This window comes from Ranitomeya imitator, chromosome 5, assembly GCF_032444005.1.
Source record: "Ranitomeya imitator isolate aRanImi1 chromosome 5, aRanImi1.pri, whole genome shotgun sequence".
Classification (NCBI taxonomy): domain Eukaryota; kingdom Metazoa; phylum Chordata; class Amphibia; order Anura; family Dendrobatidae; genus Ranitomeya; species Ranitomeya imitator.
In genome coordinates, this window is record NC_091286.1 from 230,516,929 (window position 1) to 230,542,057 (window position 25,129).

Sequence of the window (25,129 nt, forward strand, 5' to 3'; positions counted from 1 at the left end):
CACTGAGTGAGTGATGATGCACACAGGAGTCAGGAGTGGCACACAAGCCCTGGGGCCAATATTTTTCTCCCACTGATTGATGTAGTGATTTTTTCAGGTAGATTTTGGAACCCAAATCAAGCAACAAAAATAAATAGGCTTTCTATGGCCCACTGAGTGAGAGATGGCACACACAGGAGTCAGGAGTGGCACACAAGCCCTGAGGCCAATATTTTTCTCCCACTGATTGATGTAGTGATTTTTTCAGGTAGATTTTAGAACCCAAATCAAGCAAAAAAATAAATAGGCTTTCTATGGCCCACTGAGTGAGAGATGGCACAGACAGGGATGGCACTCTAGCAGAAATGCCAATCTTAATCTCCCACAAAAAAAAAAAAAAAAAAGGAACTGTCCTTCAATTACTATCTCCCTGCAGTAATCTCAGCCAGGTATGGCAGGCAGCAATAAGGAGTGGACTGATGCACAAATTAAATAAAAAGTGTGGACAAACAAACAAGATTGCTGTGCAGAAAGGAAGGAACAAGAGGATTTGTGCTTTGAAAAAAGCAGTAGGTTTGCACAGCGGCGTACACACAGCAATGCAGCTATCAGGGAGCCTTCTAGGGCAGCCCAATGAGCTACAGCGCTGAGGAAAAAAAAAAAAAAAATGTAGCTTCCACTGTCCCTGCACACCGAAGGTGGTGTTGGACAGTGCAAATCGCTACAGCACAAGCGGTTTGGTGGTTAATGGACCCTGCCTAACGCTATCCCTGCTTCTGACGAAGCGGCAGCAACCTCTCCCTAAGCTCAGATCAGCAGCAGTAACATGGCGGTCGGCGGGAACGCCCCTTTATAGCCCCTGTGACGCCGCAGAGAGCAAGCCAATCACTGCAATGCCCTTCTCTAAGATGGTGGGGACCAGGACCTATGTCATCACGCTGCCCACACTCTGCGTTTACCTTCATTGGCTGAGAAATGGCGCTTTTCGCGTCATTGAAATGCGACTTTGGCGCGAAAGTCGCGTACCGCATGGCCGACCCCGCACAGGGGTCGGATCTGGTTTCATGAAACCCGACTTTGCCAAAAGTCGGCGACTTTTGAAAATGAACGATCCGTTTCGCTCAACCCTAGTGATCACAGTGTTATCTGTACACTATATACAGAGCTCCTGTGTACAATGTCACTGGTGATCACAGTATCACCTCTACACTGACATTGTACACAGAGCTCCTGTATATAATGCCACTGGTGATCCCTGTATTATCTGAACACTGAAAGTATACAAAGCTCCAGTGTATAATGTCACTGCTGATCACTGTAGCACCTGTACGCTATATACAAAGCTCCTGTGTATAATGTCACTTGTGATCACTGTATTACCTGTATGCTATATGCTTTATACAGAGCTCCTGTGTGTAATGTCACTGGTGATCACTGTATTACCTGTAAACTGTACACTATATACAGAGCTTCTGTGTATAATGTCACTGATGATTCCTGTATTACCTGTATCTGACACTATATACAGAGCTTCTATGTATAATGTCACAGGTGATCACTATATTACCTGTACACTGACACTATATACAAAGCTCCTGTGTATAATGTCACCGGTGATCGCTCTATTACCTGTACACTGACACTATATACAGAGCTCCTCTGCATAATGTCACTGGTAGTAATCAGTGTTGTTAGCATTGTGGTTTGTATTTATGATCAGTATTGTAGTATTCGGTCATTATGTGGTGGTAATATGTGGTTTGTTTATGGTGTGCTGGTATTTGTTCCTTGTATGTGGAATTATAAGGTCACTATGGTGGTAACATGTGATCTGGTCATGGTGTGGCAGTATTTGTTCCATGTATGTAGTATTATTCGGTCACTATGTGGTGGTAATACATGGTCTGGTCATGATGTGGCAGTATTTCTTCCCTGTATGTGGTATTATTGGTGTTGGTATAGAGGATTGTGTTGTGTATTGCTGTCATTTGTTCTCTCTGATTGTCACACTCGTGCCCTGACTGGGTGGCGTTAGCAAGGAGATTGTGGTCCCACTGTGCCACAAGCCAGACTACCCTGGAAAGGGCGCAGCTAAGCAGCTATCTTGGTGTTCACTGGAGCCTCTGATGGTGAGGTCAGGCTTCTGCGGCAGGTAGCTATCAGGTACCATTCCAAGGCGGTATCAGCTGTGTCAGCTGATCCCACTGAGGGACAAAACACAAGAGACAGGTGCAAGCAAGTACGGTTAGGCACGACTGTTACTCTAGGCAGGCAGGCGGGCACAGCTAGCGGGACTGGATCTGGTTCAGGTGGGACAGGAACATAGGCAGGTAGCAGGTATGAGTAGGGAACAGATAGGAACCAGTTCAGAAAGGAGGGACAGGAACTACTTCAGGAGACACAGGAACACAGGCTGGAATGAGTATGATAAGGGAACAGGTACGAACCAGTACAGACTTGAGGGACAAGGACACACTGGGCACGGAGTGGGAGCAGAGCAAAGCTGCACGATGCGGAGAGCAGGACAGAGCCGCAGGAGGCAAGAGACAAGCAGAGCAGAGCCGCAGGAGGTGGAGCAAAGAGAAGAGCCGCAGGATGCAGGGCAAAGAGCAGAGCTGCAGGAGGCAGAACAAACAGCAGAGCTGCAGGAGGCAGAGCAAAGCCGCAGGAAGCAGAGCAATGAGCAGGAGGAGTGAACACAAGGAAACACACATTGGACTAGGAAAGGTTACAAACAGGGATACACACGTTCACTGGTATAGGACTAAGTTCAGACAAGGTCAGGTGTGGGACAAGGCATGGGAACAAGAACTCAGGCCAGGGAACGAAGCCCAAACGGGTGGCAGAAATGAGAGACACAGGTACAGGCCAGGGTACAAAGCCCCACTGGGTGGCAGAAACGAGAGACACAGGTACAGGCTAGGGTACGAAGCCCTCCTGGGTGGCCGAAATGAGATATAAAGCAAGACAGGACCTAGCACCTCAGCAGCAAGACACTAACTGAGGAAATACATTGCTCAGGCAACCCGCTAGGGGTGGGAATGCCTAAAGTACCTGATGAGTCTTGGCAATTGGTAGGGGACACCTTAGGAAGGTGCACACGGTAACTATAAGAAACAGGAAGTGCTGGGACTGCCGCTCTAAGCATACAGCCAGGAGGTATGCAACAAGTATGGACATGAGTCCCAAGACATGGAGCAGGCAGAGGACAGAACTCACAGCATGGCCAGGAGTGGTGAGGAAGAGGGGACATGGGAAGCCATGCAGTGATGCCGGCAGGGATGTTACACTGATATTAATTAGGAGAAGATTCTTTATTTCCATTAGAGATTAGATACTTCGTTCACAGCCGCAGAAGTGCACTTACAAAGATTCTCCTGTGAAAAAAAGTAGTCACCTCTATACAGGATAAGTGATAACATCAGAAAAAGAAAAAATGTACACAGGAACCAATCATAAGAATAAATACAAAATTTTATTGACAACTCCCCCCCCCCAAAAGACAGACAAGGTTATTACGAAGTGGGAAACCAAAAAATTTACACCAGGAGCCCACCACATGTTATGAAGAAGTTGGCATACTTCACAGGATAATGCATCCAAGAAAGAGCCAAGAATTCCCTTAAATAGCCCCTAGGGCAGGGGTAGGGAACCTCCGGCCCGCAGATCTATGTGGATACCCGGCGATGCCTGTTCTTCCCAGTGCTTTATATTCCCCCTTTCCCAGTTCTGTATATCCCCATGGCTGTATGTGTCCACAAGTGATGTGTCTATTCCCCAATGCTGCATTTACCCCAAAAGTGCTGTATATTTCCCCGAGCACTGTATATCCCCCCAGCCTCCCCGGTGATGAATATGTCTCAACATCTCCTGTGATGTCTATGCCCCCCCAGTCCCTCCTGTAATTTATATGACCCCAGAGTCTCCTGTGTGATGTATATACAGCAGTCCCAGCGTCTCCTGTGTGATGTATATACAGCAGTCCCACCGACTCCTGTGTGATGTATATACAGAAGTCCCAGCGTATCCTGTGTGATGTATAAACAGCAGTCCCTGCGTCTCCTATGTGATTTATATACAATAGTCCCTGTGTCTCCTATGTGATATATATACAGCTGTAATATCCAGCACAAAGGATCAGAATTATCTGTTCCAAAATTACCTGTCTAATCAGGCAACACTATAATTTAAAGCATAGCCAGGATATATAGCCATATATACCAAGGAAGGTGACGGGCACAAGGGGGCATTCTTTGCGTCTGGAGGAGAGAAGGTTTTTCCACCAACATAGAAGAGGATTCTTTACTGTTAGGGCAGTGAGAATCTGGAATTGCTTGCCTGAGGAGGTGGTGATGGCGAACTCAGTCGAGGGGTTCAAGAGAGGCCTGGATGTCTTACTGGAGCAGAACAATATTGTTTCATACAATTATTAGGTTCTGTAGAAGGACGTAGGTCTGGGGATTTATTATGATGGAATATAGGCTGAACTGGATGGACAAATGTCTTTTTTCGGCCTTACTAACTATGTTACTATGTTACTATGTTAAAAGCATGCACCAAAACTTAACATTTATTAGATATGTTAAAAAAACAATATGAACCTAGGACACACATACAATCAACAATTCCAAAGTGTAAGTGCTCATGATTAGCAGTGCTAAAGTAAAAAATGGTTCAATCTCACCAGTATAGGTTCTTGTTCATGTTCTTGAAGACCTATTTATTTGAATAAAAAGCCAGAGTGTGAGGAGAGAAAGGGGGATTAAAGGGTAAAGATAGAACAGTCTTTCTGTTTCTCCCTGTCGTGCCCCTATAATGCTCCCTCCCTGACAAGGGCAGTACCCAAGTATGGACGTGCTTATAAAGTGCCCATGAATAATGTAGCCTCCCTGAATATTGTAACCTCCCTACGCGTTTCCTCCCCTGTCAAGGGGATTCATCAGGGGAAAAGAATGAAAAAAGCCAATAGGTTGCTTGCAGCGGCAAGTCCGACATGGCTAAACTATCTGGTGGTGTCAGTGCCTCTGAACGGGAATGAATGGTCCTGTACATTCATTCCCGTACAGAGGCACTGACACCACAAATTAGTTTAGCCAGGACAGACTTTCCACTGCAAGCAACCTATTGGCTTTTTTTCATTAAATACTCAGGGAGACTACATTATTCATGGGCCCTTTATAATCAGGTGAGTCGCCAACCAGGGCCGTGGGGTACCCGATACCGGGTCCGGTGTTCACATGGGGATGTCTCGGTGGCAACCCTGTCTGTGGCCCTGGGCGCCCATGTAAGGCTGGTTTCACACTTGCGTTTTAATCTGCAGCGTTTTAAACGCAAACGCATTTGGTGCAAAAATGCGTTTAAATGCGTTTAAACGCTGCGTTTTTTAGGCGCATGCGTTTTTGCATGTTTTAACGCAAACGTGGCGTTTTGACGCATTTACAAGCGTTTTTTCCTGCATTTGCGTTTTTGAAACGCATGATGAGAAGTGTGTGACAGCTGCCAATCATCAAAATCAACTAGAAAACCCACTATAAACAGAAATACCTAGGGTTAGGGTTAGGATTCCTAGTAACCCTAGGGATCCTGTTATGACCTGGTGGTCATTACAATAATGGACCTGGTGGTTAAGAGCACACGGAATGACCTGATAGTTACTGATAATAAGGACGAGCTCTGGGACGTGGGAACTCTGCTGACCGCAATCCCTAAACCTATCAAACACACTAGAAATAGCCGTGGATTGCGCCTAACGCTCCCTATGCAACTCGGCACAGCCTAAGAAACTAGCTAGCCCTGAAGATAGAAAAATAAAGCCTACCTTGCCTCAGAGAAATTCCCCAAAGGAAAAGGCATCCCCCCACATATAATGACTGTGAGTAAGATGAAAATACAAACACAGAGATGAAATAGATTTAGCAAAGTGAGGCCCGACTTACTGAACAGACCGAGGATAGGAAAGGTTACTTTGCGGTCAGCACAAAAACCTACAAAAAGACCACGCAGAGGGCGCAAAAAGACCCTCCGCACCGACTCACGGTGCGGAGGCGCTCCCTCTGCGTCCCAGAGCTTCCAGCAAGCAAGACAACAAATAAAATAGCAAGCTGGACAGAAAAATAGCAAACCAAAGAAATACAAGCTGGAACTTAGCTTCTGATGGGAAGACAGGTCACAAAAACGATCCAGGAGTGAACAGACCAATACTGGAACATTGACAGGTGGCATGGAGCAAAGATCTAAGTGGAGTTAAATAGAGCAGCAGCTAACGAATTAACCTCATCACCTGTGAAACTCAGAAACACCCACCAGAGGAAGTCCATGGACAGAACCAGCCGAAGTACCATTCATGACCACAGGAGGGAGCCCGACAACAGAATTCACAACAGGATCCTAACCCTAACCCTAAAACACAAACTCTAACCCTAACCCTAACCATAACCCTAACACAAACTCTAACACAAACTCTAACACAAACTCTAACACAAACTCTAACCCTAACCCAAACTCTAACCCTAACCCTAACTCTAACACAAACTCTAACACAAACTCTAACACAAACTCTAACACAAACTCTAACAAACTCTAACACAAACTCTAACCCTAACCCAAACTCTAACCCAAACTCTAACCCTAACCCTAACACAAACTCTAACAAACTTTAACACAAACTCTAACCCTAACCCTAAAACACAAACTCTAACCCAAACCCTAAAACACAAACTCTAACCCTAACCCTAAAACACAAACTCTAACCCTAACCCTAGGGATCCTAACCCTAACCCATAGGGTTAGGGTTAGGATCCCTTAGGGTTAGGGTTTGGGAGTGGCTTATCAGTGTGTATTCTTGTGTTTTTCTTAAAAACGCATGCGTTTACATAGACATCAATACGTTTTTTTGCCGCAAAAAAAGCCGCTAAACTTACTACATGTTGCATTTCTGCAATACAACGCATGCAGAGAAAAAACGCATGCGTTTTTAATGTTAAGTATAGGAAAAAAAATGCATGCTTTTTTTGCGGTTTTTAGCGCAAAAACGCAAATAAAAAAAAAACGCAAATGTGAAACCAGCCTAAAAGGGGAAATTGAATAAAGTTTATGTTCGTGACGTCACCTGTGGTATTCGGTCAGTGCGGACCGACGCTGCTTTAAGGGGTCCTTTGGGGTGATGTTATGGCAGCTAGATGGTATAACTTCCCGCAGGTGAAGTATATCCCCAGGGCTCCTGATGTGTAGATGGAAGATGATGGTGAATGGTGCAGTAAAGAACGAGGACACTCTATGTTGGTCTGCTCTCTTCTCTGTCTGTAACTTTCTGAACCCTTCCCCTCCCGATCAGAATGTATTTATAGAGAATTTCACCATAAACTAGGCTTAGAGCTCTCCCTTCTGACCTGGAGTGTGAACATGTTGTATGCATTGTGATTACCTGCTAAAAGATATCCTTCATTGCTTCCAAACGTAACATCACTATCCCCGTGAGGAAAGCAATGTCACTGTGACAACCAGGACCCTGGGGCATCACACAGGTCCACACTTGGGTACTGCCCTTGTGAGAGCGGGAGTACTACAAGGGCACGACAGGGAGAAACAGAAAGACTGTTCTTTCTTTACCCTTTAATCCCCCGTTCTCTCCTTCCGCTCTGGCTTTTTTATTCAAATAAATAGGCCTTGAAGAACATGAACAAAAACCTCTACTGGTGAGATTGAACCATTTTTTACTTGAGCACTGCTAATCATGAGCACTTACACTGCGGAATTGTTGATTGTATGGTTGTCCTAGGTTTAACATATCTAATAAATATTACATTTTAGTGCATGTTTTTCCTGGCTATGGTTTAAATTATATATACAGCTGTCTCAGCATCCTCAATGTGATATAGATACAGCAGTCTCAGCATCTCCTGTGTGATGTATAAACAGCAGCTCCAGTGTCTCCTAAGAGGTGTATATACAGCTGTCTCAGCATGTCCTATGTGATGTATATACAGTAGTCCCAGCGTCTCCTATGTGATGTATATGATATACAAAACTTATTATGACAAAAAGTTGACTGCTCTCCTTGTCGACAACCCTGGAAAAGCAGCTGTGAGAAGCAACATGATCAGTATCACCTAACATCACAGCTGCACCAAAGAGAAGCAGTTCCAGCCGTCACATTAAGGGTGAGTTACCGTAATTAATTGACTAAATATACCAGGGTGATTTTCAAGGTGATCATTTTTGTGTTGCTCCAGAATGATGGTAGAAATTCCAGGCCCCAGCTGGAAAAAGGCTCCCCATCCCTGCCCTAGGGTAATAATATCCCTCAATCTAGCCCCCTTTTGTCTCATTCCTGGCTCAATCCACATGTTCTCCCATCCAGCCCTCATTAGTATTCATTCTCCCCATGTGATGTCCCATTCTGCCCCTTATGATCTCCCCATCCTTTCCCATATGTCTCCATCCTGCCCCATCTGTCCAATGATCCTGCACCATGTGTCTTCATCCTGCCCCATCTGTTTCCGTGCTGCCCGATGATCCTGCCCCATCTGCTTCTCTATCCTGCCCCATGATCCTGCACCATGTGTCTCCATCCTGCCCCATCTATCTCCATCTGTCTCCATGCCTCCCTGTCTCCATATCTTTCTCCATCCTGCCCATGATGCTGCACCACATGATGCATTCTGCACCATATCTCCTTCCTGCCTCATGATACTGCATCATGTGTCTCCATCTTGCCCCATGTTCCTGTCCCATCTGTCTCCATCCCTCCATATATGTCTCCATCTTGCCCCATGATCCTGCTCCATCTGTCTCCATCCTGCCCCATCTGTCTCCATGTTGCCCCATGATCCTGCACCATCTGTTTGTTTCTATCCTGCCCCATGATCCTTCACCATGTGTCTCCACTTTGCCCCATGATCTTTGACCATGTGTCTGCATCCTGCCCCATGATCCTGCACCATGTGTCTCCATCCTGCCCCATCTATCTCCATCTGTCTCCATACCTCCCTGTCTCCATACCTCCAAATCTTTCTCCATCCTGCCCATGATCCTACACCACATGTCTGCATCCTGCACCATATCTCCATCCTGCCCCATGATACTGCACCATGTGTCTCCATTCTGCCCCATGTTCCTGTCCCATCTGTCTCCATCCCTCCATATATGTCTCATCCTGCCCCATGATCCTGCTCCATCTGTCTCCATCCCACCTCATGATCCTGCCCTATATGTCTCTATCCTGCCCCATTTGTCACCATCCTGCCCCATCTGTCTCCATCCTGCTTCATCTGTCTCCATGCTGTCACATGTCTACACCCTGCCCATGAATCTGCACCATTTATCTCTATCCTGCTCCATGTCTCCATCCTGCACCATGTGTCTCCATCGTGCCCCATCTGTCTGCATCCTGCCCCATGATACTGAACCACGTGTTTCCATCCTGCACCATGTCACATGGTGCAGGATCTTCAGGCAGGAAGGAGACAGATGGTGCATTGTGAGCGCCCTCTGCTCATCGGGCCCCATACGCCAGTCAAGGCAGTAAAACCCTGATGGCGGCCCTGCCTAAACCTAATATTTATTGAACATGCCTCTCCTAGGTGACAACAATTCTATTCTTAATTGTAAATTACACAACAGAAACTCCCTTGAGCAATCCAACTAGATAATAAGATATCATGACCTCACAAAATGCAGTGAAGTAGAAGCAAATACAGGGTTTTTGGTAAACGAGGACATATTGCTAGAACAAGTTGTATTTTGATCACATGATACTTTTTATACATGTTGTCCTACTCCAAGCTGTTCAGGCTTGAGAGCCAACTACCAATTAAGTAAATCAGATGATGAGCATCTCTGTTATGAGGAGGGTTGTTGTCTAATGACATCAAAACCCTATATAAGGTGTCCTTAATTATTAGGCAACTTCCTTTCCTTTGGCAAAATGGGTCAGAAGAGTGATTTGACGGGCTCTGAAAAGTCCAAAACTTGTGAGATGTCTTGCAGAGGGATGCAGCAGTCTTGAAATTGCCAAACTTTTGAAGTGTAATCACCGAACAATCAAGCGTTTCATGGCAAATAGCCAACAGGGTCGCAAGAAGCGTGTTGAGCAAAAAAGGCGCAAAATAACTGCCAATGAATTGAGGAAAATCAAGCGTGAAGCTGCCAAGATGCCATTTGCCACCAGTTTTGCCATATTTCAGAGCTGCAACGTTACTGGATTAACAAAAAAAACAAGGTGTGTGATACTCAGGGACAGAACCAAAGTAAGGAAGGCTGAAAAACCACCACCTTTGAACAAGAAACATAAGGTAAAACATCAAGACTGGGCCAAGAAATATCTTAAGACTGACTTTTCAAAGGTTTTGTGGACTGATGAAATGAGAGTGACTCTTGATGGGCCAGATGGATGGGCCAGCGGCTGGGCCAGATGGATGGGCCAGCGGCTGGGTCAGTAAAGGACAGAGAGTTCCACTCTGACTCAGATGCTAGCAAGGTGGAGGTGGGGTACTGGTATGGGCTGGTATCAAAGATGAACTTGTGGGACCTTTTCAGGTTGAGGATGGAGTGAAGCTCAACTCCCTGACCTACTGCCAGTTTCTGGAAGACAACTTCTTCAAGCAGTGGTACAGGAAGAAGTCGATATTGTTCAAGAAAAACATGATTTTCATGCAGAACAATTCTCCATCACATGCCTCCAACTACTCCACAGCGTGGCTGGCCAGTAAAGGTCTCAAAGAAGAAAAAAAATGACATGCCCCCCTTGTTCACCTGATCTGAACCCCATAGATAACCTGTTATCCCTCATAAAATGTGAGATCTGCAGTGAGGGAAAATAGTACACCTCTCGGAACAGTGTCTGGGAGGCTGTGGTGGCTGCTGCACGCAATGTTGATCGTAAACAGATCAAGCAACTGACAGAACCTATGGATGGAGGCTGCTGAGTGTCATCATAAAGAAAGGTGGCTATATTGGTCACTAATTTTGGGGGTTTATTTTTGCATGTCAGAAATGTTTATTTCTAAATTTTGTGCAGTTATATTGGTTTACCTGGTGAAAATAAACAAGTGAGATGGGAATATATTTGGTTTTTATTAAGTTGCCTAATAATTCTGCACAGTAATAGTTACCTGCACAAACAGATATCCTCCTAAGATAGCCAAATCTAAAAAAAAAAACACTCCAACTTCCAAAAATATTAAGCTTTCATATTTATGAGTCTTTTTGGTTGATTGAGAACATAGTTGTTGATCAATAATAAAAATAATCCTCTAAAATACAACTTGCCTAATAATTCTGCACACATTGTAGTAAAATTCACTATAGTGCAATAATACCGTCATGTCCCTTTAAACTATCAGTGACTTCAGTCACCATGGCAATAAACAACCAGTAGGATTGTTAGATTTGAATTTGAAAAAACACAAACGTCAGTTATACTCAGTCTGTTCTATCTCAGCAGAGAGTGAAGACGGACACCTGCGGCTACTGCGACATATCAGGTATAAACCTGTAATATTATATAAGTGACGGCTGATTATCTCATCACATATTCACACAGAATAACCCGAGATGTTCTGTTACTAATTGTTCTTATTTACCTCAATACTTCACATAGAGGCATGTACATGATGAGGAGGTGGCGCTGATACTCCGCTGTCACCACTTGTCACATCTTATTGGATGGGTCCAATATTTAACATCAGTTCCTCCTCCATAGAGAACGGCGCCTGCAGAGCGGAGAACGGACCGAAGTCGATTATTCCGAATATTCCTCCATATACAGCACAGAATAATGGGGGAGGGCAGATATTGGATATAGAACCGTCATATCCTGCACATTGCCCAATGTCCCCTTTGCCCCGGCAATGCCTCCTAAACACACAGTGTTTCCCAAAGTTTCCAGTAACAGTACACCCTGGTCAATGAGCCCAAAACCTATTCTGACAGTTCTGCTATTTTGCAGGATTTTGATAGATTTTGACACGAGTGAAGACCACAGCGAGACCATGTGGACCGGACCTTCATCCAGCGTTGGATCAGGTGAGATTCCTCACACTGTTAGACGACCATTCTCTGTGCTGTGGTCAGACGTGCTCCTAGCACTTAGCGGGATGGTTAGCAATGTGGCGGTCAGTAGTGCCGCCCTGTTACATCCTCTCTGTATGGTTATGGGTGATCCTTATATTTGGTTCTTTTCTCTACAGTTGATCTCACATCGGAGGAGGCATTCAGAAGACTGGCCTTCTGTATGAAGTTTCTGCCGTCACCCATCTACAAGATGGAGGTTAGTGAGAAGACTATACTGCTGCCTTTAATTTTACAAGGGTGTATAGGAATGTCTTATTACATGAGTAACTTAATCTGCTGTCTTCTTAGCGCCTCATGCCGACCAGCCCAGAAGCCCAGAAGAAATATACCCCAAGGCATGAATATGAAGAGCAGCCTGCACCATCCATGAAGACCAGGATCACAGGACAAGAAGCAAGGGCAATGCGGGCTAAAGTACTGTGTATGGACCTGGATGAAGAGCAGAGAACCCAAAAAGAAGAAATGAAGAAAAAAGAGGTCAAAATCACAATTAAGATCGGGGCCAGAAGACAGACCACAACAGAGGCCAGAAGAAGCAGCAGGACAGAGGCCAGAAGAAGCAGCAGGACAGAGGCCAGAAGAGAGACCACAACAGAGGCCAGAAGAAGCAGCAGGACAGAGGCCAGAAGAAGCAGCAAGACCACGCAGTGCCACATCCTCCAATATATCAACCAGTATTTGAGAGGAGAGAAGAACATCATCTGGACAATCCTGCTAGGACCTCTCAGCCGATAACATCATATACGGCAAATACTGGGAGGTAAGTATAAAAAAAGAATAGCAATAAGAGTGGTATAATAATATTAGTATATTAATATTAGTAGGAAAAACTGTAATAGTAGCTATCATAGTAGTAACAAAAAGTAGTAATTATAGTAAAAAACAGTAGGAATAAAAATGTAAAGTCATAATATTAGTAGTTATAACAGCAGGTTTGATGTAGCAGTAAGTAACATAGGAACCTTATTATTGGTAGGGGCGTAGCATTAATAATAATTAATAATATAAACAATTAGTTACAGTAGTATAAATAGGATATAGAGAAGTAGTTGTCATAACAAGGTAGTCAGCTAGTATTAACCACTATTCTATTAATATAACACAATATACACATTTTATTAGAATTAGGCGGCTTGATCCAGGGTTCTAGGACTGATCGCCTTTTTCCGGGGTCAAGAAGGAATTTTTCCCTTCAGACACAGATTGGCTGAAAGTGTCCAAGGGTTTTTGCCTTCTTCTGGATCAAAAGCATATACATAGTATAGTAGTAATATTTATAGTAGAAAAGGAAGTCTTTTTTATAGCAATAGCAAAAATAATAATTAAAGCTGCAATGGTAGAATATTTATAATAAGGAGGAAAAAGGACAAAAAGCATAAAATAATTATAATAGTTATTAAATTAGTATTCTAATAATAAAATATAGTAATTTTAGTTTCAATATTAGAATTTACATTACATAAAATAGAAACAATAATACATAAACAATACATAATGTGGGATAATAACAATAATAATAATAAAAGCGTAATGCTAATAATAACCATAGTATGAGTAGTAGGGTTTGATCCAAGGTTCTAGGACTGATCGCCTTTTTCCGGGGTCAAGAAGGATTTTTTCCCTTCAGACACAGATTGGCTGAAAGTGTCCAAGGGTTTTTGCCTTCTTCTAGATCAAAAGCATATACATAGTATAGTAGTAATATTTATAGTAAAAAAAAATACAATAGTCTTTTAATAGTAATAGCAAAAAAATAATTAAAGCTGCAATGGTAGAATATTTATAATAAGGAAGAAAAAGGAGTAAAAGCATAAAATAATTATAACAGTTATTAAATTAGTATTTTACTAATATGCATATAGTAAGGATTTTAGTTTTAATATTAGAATAAACATTACTTAGAATAGAAACATTAATAATAATAAATAAATAACAATAGATAATGTGGGAGGATAATAATAACCGTAGTATTAGTAGCAGGGCTTGATCCAGGGTTCTAGGACTGATCGCCTTTTCCCGGGGTCAAGAAGGAATTTTTTCCCTGAGTCACAAATTGGCTGAGTGTGTCCAGGGTTTTTTGCCTTCTTCTGGATCAACAACATTAGACATAGGGGCTTTATTAATACCGGTTAGTGTAGTGTTAGTGTAGGGTCCCATCTGAAGAGGTTGCCTTGTCGTTGGCAGATGGGCTCGCACAGTTTGATCAAAATGTGCGCTAAGAACCTCGCATTTCTCGGAGCTGTGTAATAAATATGGCCGTTTACATACTTGCGGTTGCAGAATTTTTTTGCCTCTTTTCTTTCTGCTTTTGCATTGCGTCTACAGCAGCTGCTCCTGCACATTTATTTCAGTTTGTTTGTGTTAGTTTACTCTCTTTCTGGATTAACACCTTTAGACATTATGACCTTACAACTAGTTAGTAATAATTTAAGTACGGATGTAGGGTAAAATTGGTGATAATTTTAGATACTGAGAGAAATTATGCTACAATTCGTGTTATTTTATTTTTTTAAGAAAACCACATTCACATGTTTCGTTTATGCTTCCAAGTTTGATATCAAAGGCACCATATGAACATTTATATTCCTGCTCAGCTTTTGATTCTTAGCTAGGTCTGCCTGATCCCTACAGAAATGTCAGAAGTAAATGGACAAACCTTACATGTAACACCCATTGTCCGATGCATAACTGTAACAAGTAACCATATAGCCCAGCGCTGGAGTTATACTCTACACTATCTTCACATTCAGAAGTAGGACACGAAATACTCTCCTCTGTCTAATATGTCTTACACTCCGCAGTCCTGGATTGGTCTGGTGTATAGCGCCACTCTTCTCTTTAGGCTGTGTTTGGTATTGCAATAATAAATGTATTGTAATTCAAAGGAAGAAGGAATAAACGTTGCCAGACGTATCATCAGCAATCTGAAATACGCAGGCAATTTAATATTGATAGTAATAAGCGTAGATGGACTTATGGAATTATTACGGAGTGTCCAGATGGAAAGCTCAACCAGGGACTTTTACTCAATTTAAAGAAGACAAAGATATTATTGACTACTGACAATTACAACCGGACACATTTGAGATAAACGGCGACAAACTGGAAGTTGTAAAAGACTTCCACCTACTCAGATCGATGGTCACTCAAGATGAAACGACGACACTAGAAGTGAATATCTGTCTAGCTATGGGCAAATCATCAATAAAGACACTGGACAAGGTCCTCAAATCGAGGAACATTTCACTGGCGACGAAGACACGGCTTATACATAGTTTTATCTTTTCTGTGGTAATGCACAAATGTGAAAACTGGACGATGAAGAAGCAAGACAGAAGAAGAATCAATGCCTTTTCAAATGTGGTGCTGGAGAAGGATGTTATCAATACCAGGAATGGCAAGAAGAACGAACAAATCAATTTTGGAACAAATCAAGCCAGACACATCACTCAAAGGACCCATCACCAAGCTACGACTTGCCTACTTTGGGCACATCATACGAAGCGAGCAATCACTGGAGAAGCACATCATGATTGGAAAAAAAGAAGGAACAAGGAGAAGAAGAAGAACCCAATGGCTTGATACAATCAAGATAATGGCGGAAAAGACCCTGGTGGACCTATCTAGGCTTGCACAAGACCAATCTCCCTACCGATAGTTCATCCATCAAGTCGCCATTGCTCCAGACGGAGCTGAAGGCCATGAATTAATAATTAAATAGTGATATACTATAGCTATAAATTCAATACTAGAGGTGCCAATGTTATGGTGGTACAGCTGTATCATATAAGAGGGGTGACATATCTGCAGTTATTTGGCCGTACAATAAAAGGGAGGAGGTGATGTCACCACTGAAGTGATACAGCTATGTAATAAATGGGAAGAGGTGATGACAAAACCCCAAACATAGAACTGACAGTGTCCAAATAGTCACAAACGCTCCCTCCTCACATCACATACAAACACATTGCTCTTGTCAGCCAACGAAAGACCCTACCACCTAGGAGAAGTAGCTTCCCTATGAGTCAATATCTGAACATTAAGCTTTGTGATGACAAGAGATAAGCTCCTGGTCAAAAACTGACTCGGTGCAAATCTGCGTACGTTCCCAGTGTGGAGCATTGCCAGTAAGACGCCATATTCGGTTTCTTTAAGGAAAACCAGTGCTTCCCTCAAACTAGCAATGTTAGATGTCTTAGAAAAGCAGTTTGTGTAGATCAGAAATTGCTGACCTTATTAAAGACTAAATAGAAATCTGCAATACAGCATAAAATAGTGTCGTAACATAAGTCCAATGGTGACATAGTGTCAGACTTCTGGACAAAAAGACTCAGGAATGAGCTGAAACATTGCAGTGATAGATACAAGTGATACAGTTTCTCACTATCTTGAACTTAACCCCATCACGTGTTGGCGATTTTCTGTTTTTTTTCATTTACGTTTTTTCTTCCCCTTCTTTCAAGAGCCATAGCTTTTTCTTAGTTTTTCCATCCATATAGCCATATGAGGGTTTATTTTCTGCTAGACGAGTTGTACTGTTGAATAATAACATTCATTCTACCACATAGTGTACTGGAAAATGGGAAGGAAAAATCCAAGTGCTGTTAAATTGCAAGACAAGTCCAACTACACAATTGTTTGTTTTTTTTTTATTTACCATGTTCACTATATATCAAAACTCACCTAGCAATATGATTGTCCAGGTCAGTGCAATTACACAGATATTAAACACAAATATATATTTTTTAAGTGGTAAAAAATGTGGAAATTTATAAGAAAAAAAATTTCCTTTGGTCAACAATTTCAAAGATCAAGCCGTGAAGATCTCCAACAACTAGGGAGGCACTCCTGCAGTTGCAGAGGAAGAGCGGGTGAAAGCAGGGCTGTAACATCCGGCTCTCACAGACGGTGTTGGGAGGGGTCGGGATTAGGGCAACAGGTTGGGAGGGTCCGGATGTTGTGAGCTAGCATGCTACGAAAGAAAAACAAAAAACGGATCAGTACCTCTGAACAGAATAAAGTGTGAACAGGTGTAAGCGGCTATGACTTCATACTGTGCAAACAATAGAATGCAACCCAGGGCTGCCACTAAGAATTTCTGGGCCCCATACTGGCAAAATTTTCGGGGCCCCCTTGAGACTCCGCCCAGTCTCCAACCCAGCCCCACCTCCACTCCTGTTGAGAGTCCCATTACCTTCTCTTGGAAAAACTCCATTTCTGCACCATCACCAGATCACATACATAGCCAGCAGCTTTTGTTTTGGCCAAAAGATTTTTACTCCGCCACTACGACAAGGTAGATTCTTTTGACCAAACTCTACAGCTTCAGTGGCAGACAGATATACCACTAACAGGACAGACGCTGATGCAGACACTACCAATAAAAATCTCCCCCTTTTTATTTTTTCTGGGAGAATATTGAAGAAATGTGGCCCACTCTTATACAGTATATGTTCTGTGGCACAAAATTAGAGACAGATGCCACACACAGCACTGGCAATGAGGCAGAATTGCGAATCTTAATCTCACACTTTTTTTTTTCTGGGATAATTTTTAAAAAAAACTGGCCCAGTATTATATACTAGGTTTAATGTGGCACAAAATTTGAGACAGGTGACACACACAGGAGTGGCACTGAAGCAGAAATGCCAATCTTAATCTCCCACTATTTTTTTTTTCAGGGAGAATTTAAAAGAAATCTGGCCCAGTATTACACACTAAGTGTAATGTGGCACAAAACTTGAGACAGGTGGCACACACAGGAGTGGCACTGAAGCAGAAACCAATCTTAATCTCCCACTATTTATTTTTCAGGGAGAATTTAACAGAAATCTAGCCCAGTATTACACACTAGGTTTAATGTGGCACAAAATTTGAGACAGGTGGCACACACAGCACTGGCACTGAAGCAGAAATGCCAATCTTAATCTCAAACTATTTTTTTTTCCAGGGAGAATTTAAAATAAATCTGGCCCTGTATTAAACACTAGGTTTAATGTGGCACAAAATTTGAGACAGGTGGCACACACAGGAGTGGCACTGAAGCAGAAATGCCAACCTTAATCTCCCACTATTTTTTTTCAGGGAGAATTTAAAAGAAATATGGCCCAGTATTAGACAATAGGTTCATGTGGCACAAAATTTGAGACAGGTGGCACACACAGGAGTGGCACTGAAGCAGAAATGCCAATCTTAATCTCCCACTATTTTTTTTTTCAGGGAGAATTTAAAAGAAATCTGGCCCAGTATTACACACTAGGTTTAATGTGGCACAAAATTTGAGACAGGTGGCACACACAGGAGTGGCACTGAAGCAGAAATGCCAATCTTAATCTCCCACTATTTTTTTTCAGGGAGAATTTAAAAGAAATCTGGCCCAGTATTACACACTAGGTTTAATGTGGCACAAAATTTGAGACAGGTGGCACACACAGAAGTGGCACTGAAGCAGAAATGCCAATCTTAATCTCCAACTATTTTTTTTTCAGGGAGATTTGAAAAGAAATCTGGCCCAGTATTACACACTAGGTTTAATGTGGCACAAAATTTGAGACAGGTGGCACACACAGGACTGGCACTGAAGCAGAAATGCCAATCTTAATCTCCCACTGTTTTTTTTTTCAGGGAGAATTTAAAAGAAATCTGGCCCAGTATTACACACTAGGTTTAATGTGGCACACAATTTGAGAAAGGTGGCACACACAGGATTGGCACTGAAGCAGAAATGCCAATCTTAATCTCCCACTATTTTTTTTTTCAGGGAGAATTGAAAAGAAATCTGGCCCAGTATTACACACTATGTTTAATGTGGCACAAAACTTGAGACAGGTGGCACACACAGGAGTGGCACTGAAGCAGAAATGCCAATCTTAATCTACCACTATTTTTTTTTCAGTGAGAATTTAAAAGAAATCTGGCCCAGTATTACACACTGGGTTTAATGTGGCACAAAATTTGAGACAGGTGGCACACACAGGACTGGCACTGAAGCAGAAATGCCAATCTTAATCTCCCACTATTTTTTTTCAGGGAGAATTTAAAAGAAATCTGGCCCAGTATTACACACTAGGTTTAATGTGGCACAACATTTGAGACAGGTGGCACACACATCACTGGCAATGAGGCAGAATTGCCAATCTTAATCTCCCACTATTTTTATTTTTTCAGGGAGAATTGAAATGAAATCTGGCCCAGTATTTGTTAGTAGTCGAGTTTCCTCTGCTGCACAGGGGGAATCTTGATCCGTGTCTGCTGCGGTCTCCCATTCGGCATCGGCCGCAGTGGGGCCTGCTCAGCGGAGGCGTCGCTCCCAGCGTCTCGCTGGGACTGATTCTGTGCAGAGGGTTACTGCTGCCTTTTCTGGCTCTCCTGTTGTACCCTGCACTGATCTGCGGCGAGCGGGCTTCTCTGGGACTAAGTCCCTATTTGCACACACTGAGCATGCCCAGGGCAAGATCTCCCGTTGGAGATCGAGGGTCACATGCTCAGGTACTGCAGCACGTCCCATTGGTCCTCCAGGAAGGTCCTGAAAGGGCAAAACTTCAGTAACAGCTTCCTGTGCTGCAACTATATAAGCTGCGCATGACCGCACGGCCATGCGCTAGTATTGTCTTGAAAATATATGTGTGTGTGTAGATGGATGTATGTCGAAGGATGAAAGCTCCTAAGTATCCCTCCCTAGTGTTGTTGTCTGTTTGCGGATGATGGTAGCTATCTAGCGCCCGACTAGCCATCAGCACAAAACACACATAACAGCGTCTAGTTGCTGTGACCGCCTGTACGGCGCCGTGCGCTTTCCTTACCCAAGCCTGGGTGGTTAGCGGCGTCCGTTTGTGCGGCACCGCACGCACACTCGTTCCTTTTTATATTATTGTTTCTGTCTCTCTGACACCCCAGTTGTGGTGTCGAGTGCATGAGGTCTTTGAACCCAAATCCTGTGTCTTGGGATTGTGTTCTGAGACTTCTTGCTTGCGCTCTATGTGCGGTACCGCGGCCCTGTGACGCAACAGGGTTCGCTTCCTTCACACAGGGTGAAGTTAACCCATGTGTGTATACTTATTGTACCGCCATATCGTCTGTCTCTACTAGCAGTAGGGTTTTCACCTGCACGGTGGACCTCGGACTGCGAACGCACCTAATACCATAACATCTGATTCTTGGTGCGTTCCGCCAGTCCCTAACAGAATACTAGCGCCAAGGTCTGGCTAGTAATGACGGACGATCAGCGTTCACAGCGGTACATCCAGCAGCTGGAGGGTAGGTTGGCGGCTCTAGAGCTTGCAACCTCAGCTGTGGACGTTACTGCTGTCGCTGTTCAGGCTGCAAGTGCAGTTGCAGCCAGTTGGTCCGCTGCCACCCCTGCTCCGACCTTATCCCGTCTCCCGCTTCCAGACAAGTTTGCTGGTGACAGTAAGCTATGTCGGGGATTCGTGAGCCAGTGCTCCATACATCTTGAGCTGCTGGCTGCACATTTTCCTACGGAACGGGCGAGGGTGGGATTCATTTTGTCTCTTTTGTCGGGCAGGGCGTTGGAGTGGGCAACGCCACTTTGGGAACATGGTGATCGTGTGGTACAGAGTGCTCCTATCTTCCTGGACGCTCTGAGGCAGGTCTTTTTGGGACCCCGTGTCACCCACGATACCGCGCTCCAATTGTTGGCAATTACTCAGGCTTCGTCCATGGTCAGCCAGTTCGCCATCCTATTCCGGACTCTAGCTTCTGAGCTGGAATGGCCGGATAAAGTCCTTATTCCGGTGTTCTGGAAAGGACTGGCAGATCATGTAAAGGACGCCTTGGCCACCAGGGAGATTCCCGCCACACTGGAGGAGCTTATTACTATAGCTACCCGCATCGATCTCCGTTTTAACGAGCGGAGGTTGGAGCGGACCCAGTGTAGGCAGAGGTTTCGGCTGGCTCCCACCTTTGCCAAACCTCTAGAATCTCCTGTTATGGCGTCCGACTCCCATGAGGCCATGGAGGTTTCTCGAGCGGGACCTAGGTCTCAGACCGCTCGAGTACCTGTGGTGTGTAAAAATTGCCAGCAACTGGGACATTACGCTAATAAATGTCCACGGCGGTCGGGAAAACAATCGCGTCTAGTGACCATTGGAGGAGGTTCACTGGACACAGCAGCATTTTCCTCCAAATTGTTTTTTAACCCCTTTACCCCCAAGGGTGGTTTGCACGTTATGGACCGGGCCAATTTTTACCATTCTGACCATTGTCCCTTTATGAGGTTATAACTCTGGAACGCTTCAACGGATCCTGGTGATTCTGACATTGTTTTCTCGTGACATATTGTACTTCATGATAGTGGTAAAATTTCTTTGATATTACTTGCGATTATTTGTGAAAAAAACGGAAATATGGCGAAAATTTTGAAAATTTTGCAATTTTCCAACTTTGAATTTTTATGCAATTAAATCACAGAGATATGTCACACAAAATACTTAATAAGTAACATTTCCCACATGTCTACTTTACATCAGCACAATTTTGGAACCAAAATTTTTTTTTGTTAGGGAGTTATAAGGGTTAAAAGTTGACCAGCAATTTCTCATTTTTACAACACCATTTTATTTTAGGGGCCACATCTCATTTGAAGTCATTTTGAGGGGTCTATATGATAGAAAATACCCAAGTGTGACACCATTCTAAAAACTGCACCCCTCAAGGTTCTCAAAACCACATTCAAGAAGTTTATTAACCCTTCAGGTGTTTCACAGGAATTTTTGGAATGTTTAAATAAAAATTAACATTTTACTTTTTTTCACAAAAAATTTACTTCAGCTCCAATTTGTTTTATTTTGCCAAGAGTTACAGGAGAAAATGGACCCCAAACCTTGTTGTGCAATTTGTCCTGAGTACGCTGATACCACATAAGTGGAGGTAAACCACTGTTTGGGCGCATGACAGACCATGGAAGCGAAGGAGCGCCATTTGACTTTTTAATGCAAAATTGACTGGAATTGAGATGGGATGCCATGTTGCGTTTGGAGAGCCACTGATGTGCCTAAACATTGAAACCCCCCACAAGTGACACCATTTTGGAAAGTAGACCCCCTAAGGAACTTATCTAGAGGTGTGGTGAGCACTTTGACCCACCAAGTGCTTCACAGAAGTTTATAATGCAGAACCGTAAAAATAAAAAATATTTTTTGAAAAAAAAATGATCTTTTCGCCCCCAATTTTTTATTTTCCCAATGGTAAGAGAAGAATTTGGAACCAAAAAGTTGTTGCACAATTTGTCCTGAGTACTCTGATACCCCATATGTGGGGGTAAACCACTGTTTGGGCGCATGGGAGACCTCGGAAGGGAAGGAGTGCCGTTTGACCTTTCAATGCAAAATTGACAGGAATTGAGATGGGACGCCATGTTGCATTTGAAGAGCCACTGATGTGCCTAAACATTGAAACCCCCCACAAGTGACACCATTTTGGAAAGTAGACCCCCTAAGGAACTTATCTAGAGGTATGGTGAGCACTTTGACCCACCAAGTGCTTCACAGAAGTTTATAATGCAGAACCGTAAAAATAAAAAATCATTTTTGTGGAAAAAAAATGATCTTTTCGCCCCCAATTTTTTATTTTCCCAATGGTAAGAGAAGAAATTGGAACCAAAAAGTTGTTGTACAATTTGTCCTCAGTACGCTGATTCCCCATATGTGGGGGTAAACCACTGTTTGGGCGCATGGGAGAGCTCGGAAGGGAAGGAGCGCCGTTTGACTTTTCAATGCAAAATTCACAGGAATTGAGATGAGACGCCATGTTGCGTTTGGAGAGCCACTGATGTGCCTAAACATTGAAACCCCCCACAAGTGAAACCATTTTGGAAAGTAGACCCCCTAAGGAACTTATCTAGATGTGTTATGAGCACTTTGACCCACCAAGAGCTTCACAGAAGTTTATAATGCAGAGCCGTAAAAATAAAACAAATTTTTTTTCCCACAAATATTATTTTTTAGCCCCCAGTTTTGTATTTTCCCGAGGGGAACAGGAGAAATTGGACCCCAAAATTTGTTGTGCAATTTGTCCTGAGTGCGCTGATACCCCATATGTGGGGGGAACCACCGTTTGGGCGCATGGGAAGGCTCGGAAGGGAAGGAGCGCCATTTGAAATACAGACTTAGATGGAATGGTCTGCAGGCGTCACATTGCGTTTGCAGGGCCCCTAATGTACCTAAACAATAGAAACCCCCCACAAGTGACCCCATATTGGAAACTAGACCCCCCAAGGAACTTATCTAGATGTGTTGTGAGAACTTTGAGCCCCCAAGTGTTTCACTACAGTTTCTAACGCAGAGCCATGAAAATAAAAAGAAAAATTCCCCCCCAAATTATTTTTTAGCCCCCAGTTTTGTATTTTCTCGAGGGTAACAGGAGAAATTGGACCCCAAAATTTGTTGTCCAATTTGTCCTGAGTGCGCTGATGCCCCATATGTGGAGGGGAACCACCGTTTGGGCGCATGGGAGGGCTCGGAAGGGAAGGAGCGCCGTTTGGAATGCAGACTTAGATGGAATGGTCTGCAGGCGTCACATTGCGTTTGCAGAGCCCCTGATGTACCTAAACAGTAGAAACCCCCAACAAGTGACCCCATATTGGAAACTAGACCCCCCCATGAACTTATCTAGATGTGTTGTGAGAACTTTGAGCCCACACGTATTTCACTACAGTTTATAACGCAGAGCCGTGAAAATTAAAAAAATCTTTTTTTTCCCACAAAACTTATTTTTTAGCCCCCAGTTTTGTATTTTCCCAAGGGTAACAGGAGAACTTGGACCCTAAAAGTTGTTGTCCTATTTGTCCTGAGTACGCTGATACCCCATATATTGGGGTAAACTCCTGTTTGGGCACACGGGAGAGCTCGGAAGGGAAGGAGCACTGTTTTACTTTTTCAACGCAGAATTGGCTGGAATTGAGATCGGACGCCATGTTGCGTTTGGAGAGCCCCTGATGTGTCTAAACAGTGGAAACCCCCCAATTATAACTGAAACCCTAATCCGAACACACCCCTAACTCTAATTCCAACGGTAACCCTAACCACACCTCTAACCCTGACACACCCCTAACCCTAATCCCAACCCTATTCCCAACCGCAAATGTAATCCAAACCCTAACCCTAACTGTAGCCTTAACCCTAACTGTAGCCTTAACCCTAACTGTAGCCTTAACCCTAGCCCTAACCATAACCCTAGCCCTAGCCCTAACCCTAGCCCTAACCCTAACCCTAGCCCTAACCCTAACCCTAGCCCTAACCCTAACCCTAGCCCTAACCCTAGCCCTAACCCTAGCCCTAGCCCTAACCTCAGCCCTAACCCTAGCCCTAACCCTAGCCCTAACCCTAACCCTAACCCGAGCCCTAGCCCTAACCCTAACCCTAGCCCTAGCCCTAACCCTAATGGGAAAATGGAAATAAATACATTTTTTAAATTTTTTTTACTTTTCCCCAACTAAGGGGGTAATGAAGGGGGGTTTGATTTACTTTTATAGCAGGTTTTTTAGCGGATTTTTATGATTGGCAGCCGTCACTCACTGAAAGACGCTTTCTATTGCAAAAAATATTTTTTGCGTTACCACATTTTGAGAGCTATAATTTTTCCATATTTGAGTCCACAGAGTCATGTGAGGTCTTGTTTTTTGCGGGACGAGTTGACGTTTTTATTGGTAACACTTTCGGGCATGTGACATTTTTTGATCGCCTTTAATTCCGATTTTTGTGAGGCAGAATTACCAAAAACCAGCTATTCATGAATTTCTTTTGGGGGAGGCGTTTATACCGTTCCGCGTTTGGTAAAATTGATAAAGCCGTTTTATTCTTCGGGTCAGTACGATTACAGCGACACTTCATTTATATCATTTTTTTTATGTTTTGGCGCTTTTATACGATAAAAACTATTTTATAGAAAAAATAATTATTTTTGCATCGCTTTATTCTGAGGAATATAACTTTTTTATTTTTTTGCTGATGTTGCTGTATGGCAGCTCATTTTTTGCAGGACAAGATGACGCTTTCAGCAGTACCCTGGTTATTTATATCTGTCTTTTTGATCGCGTGTTATTCCACTTTTTGTTCTGCGG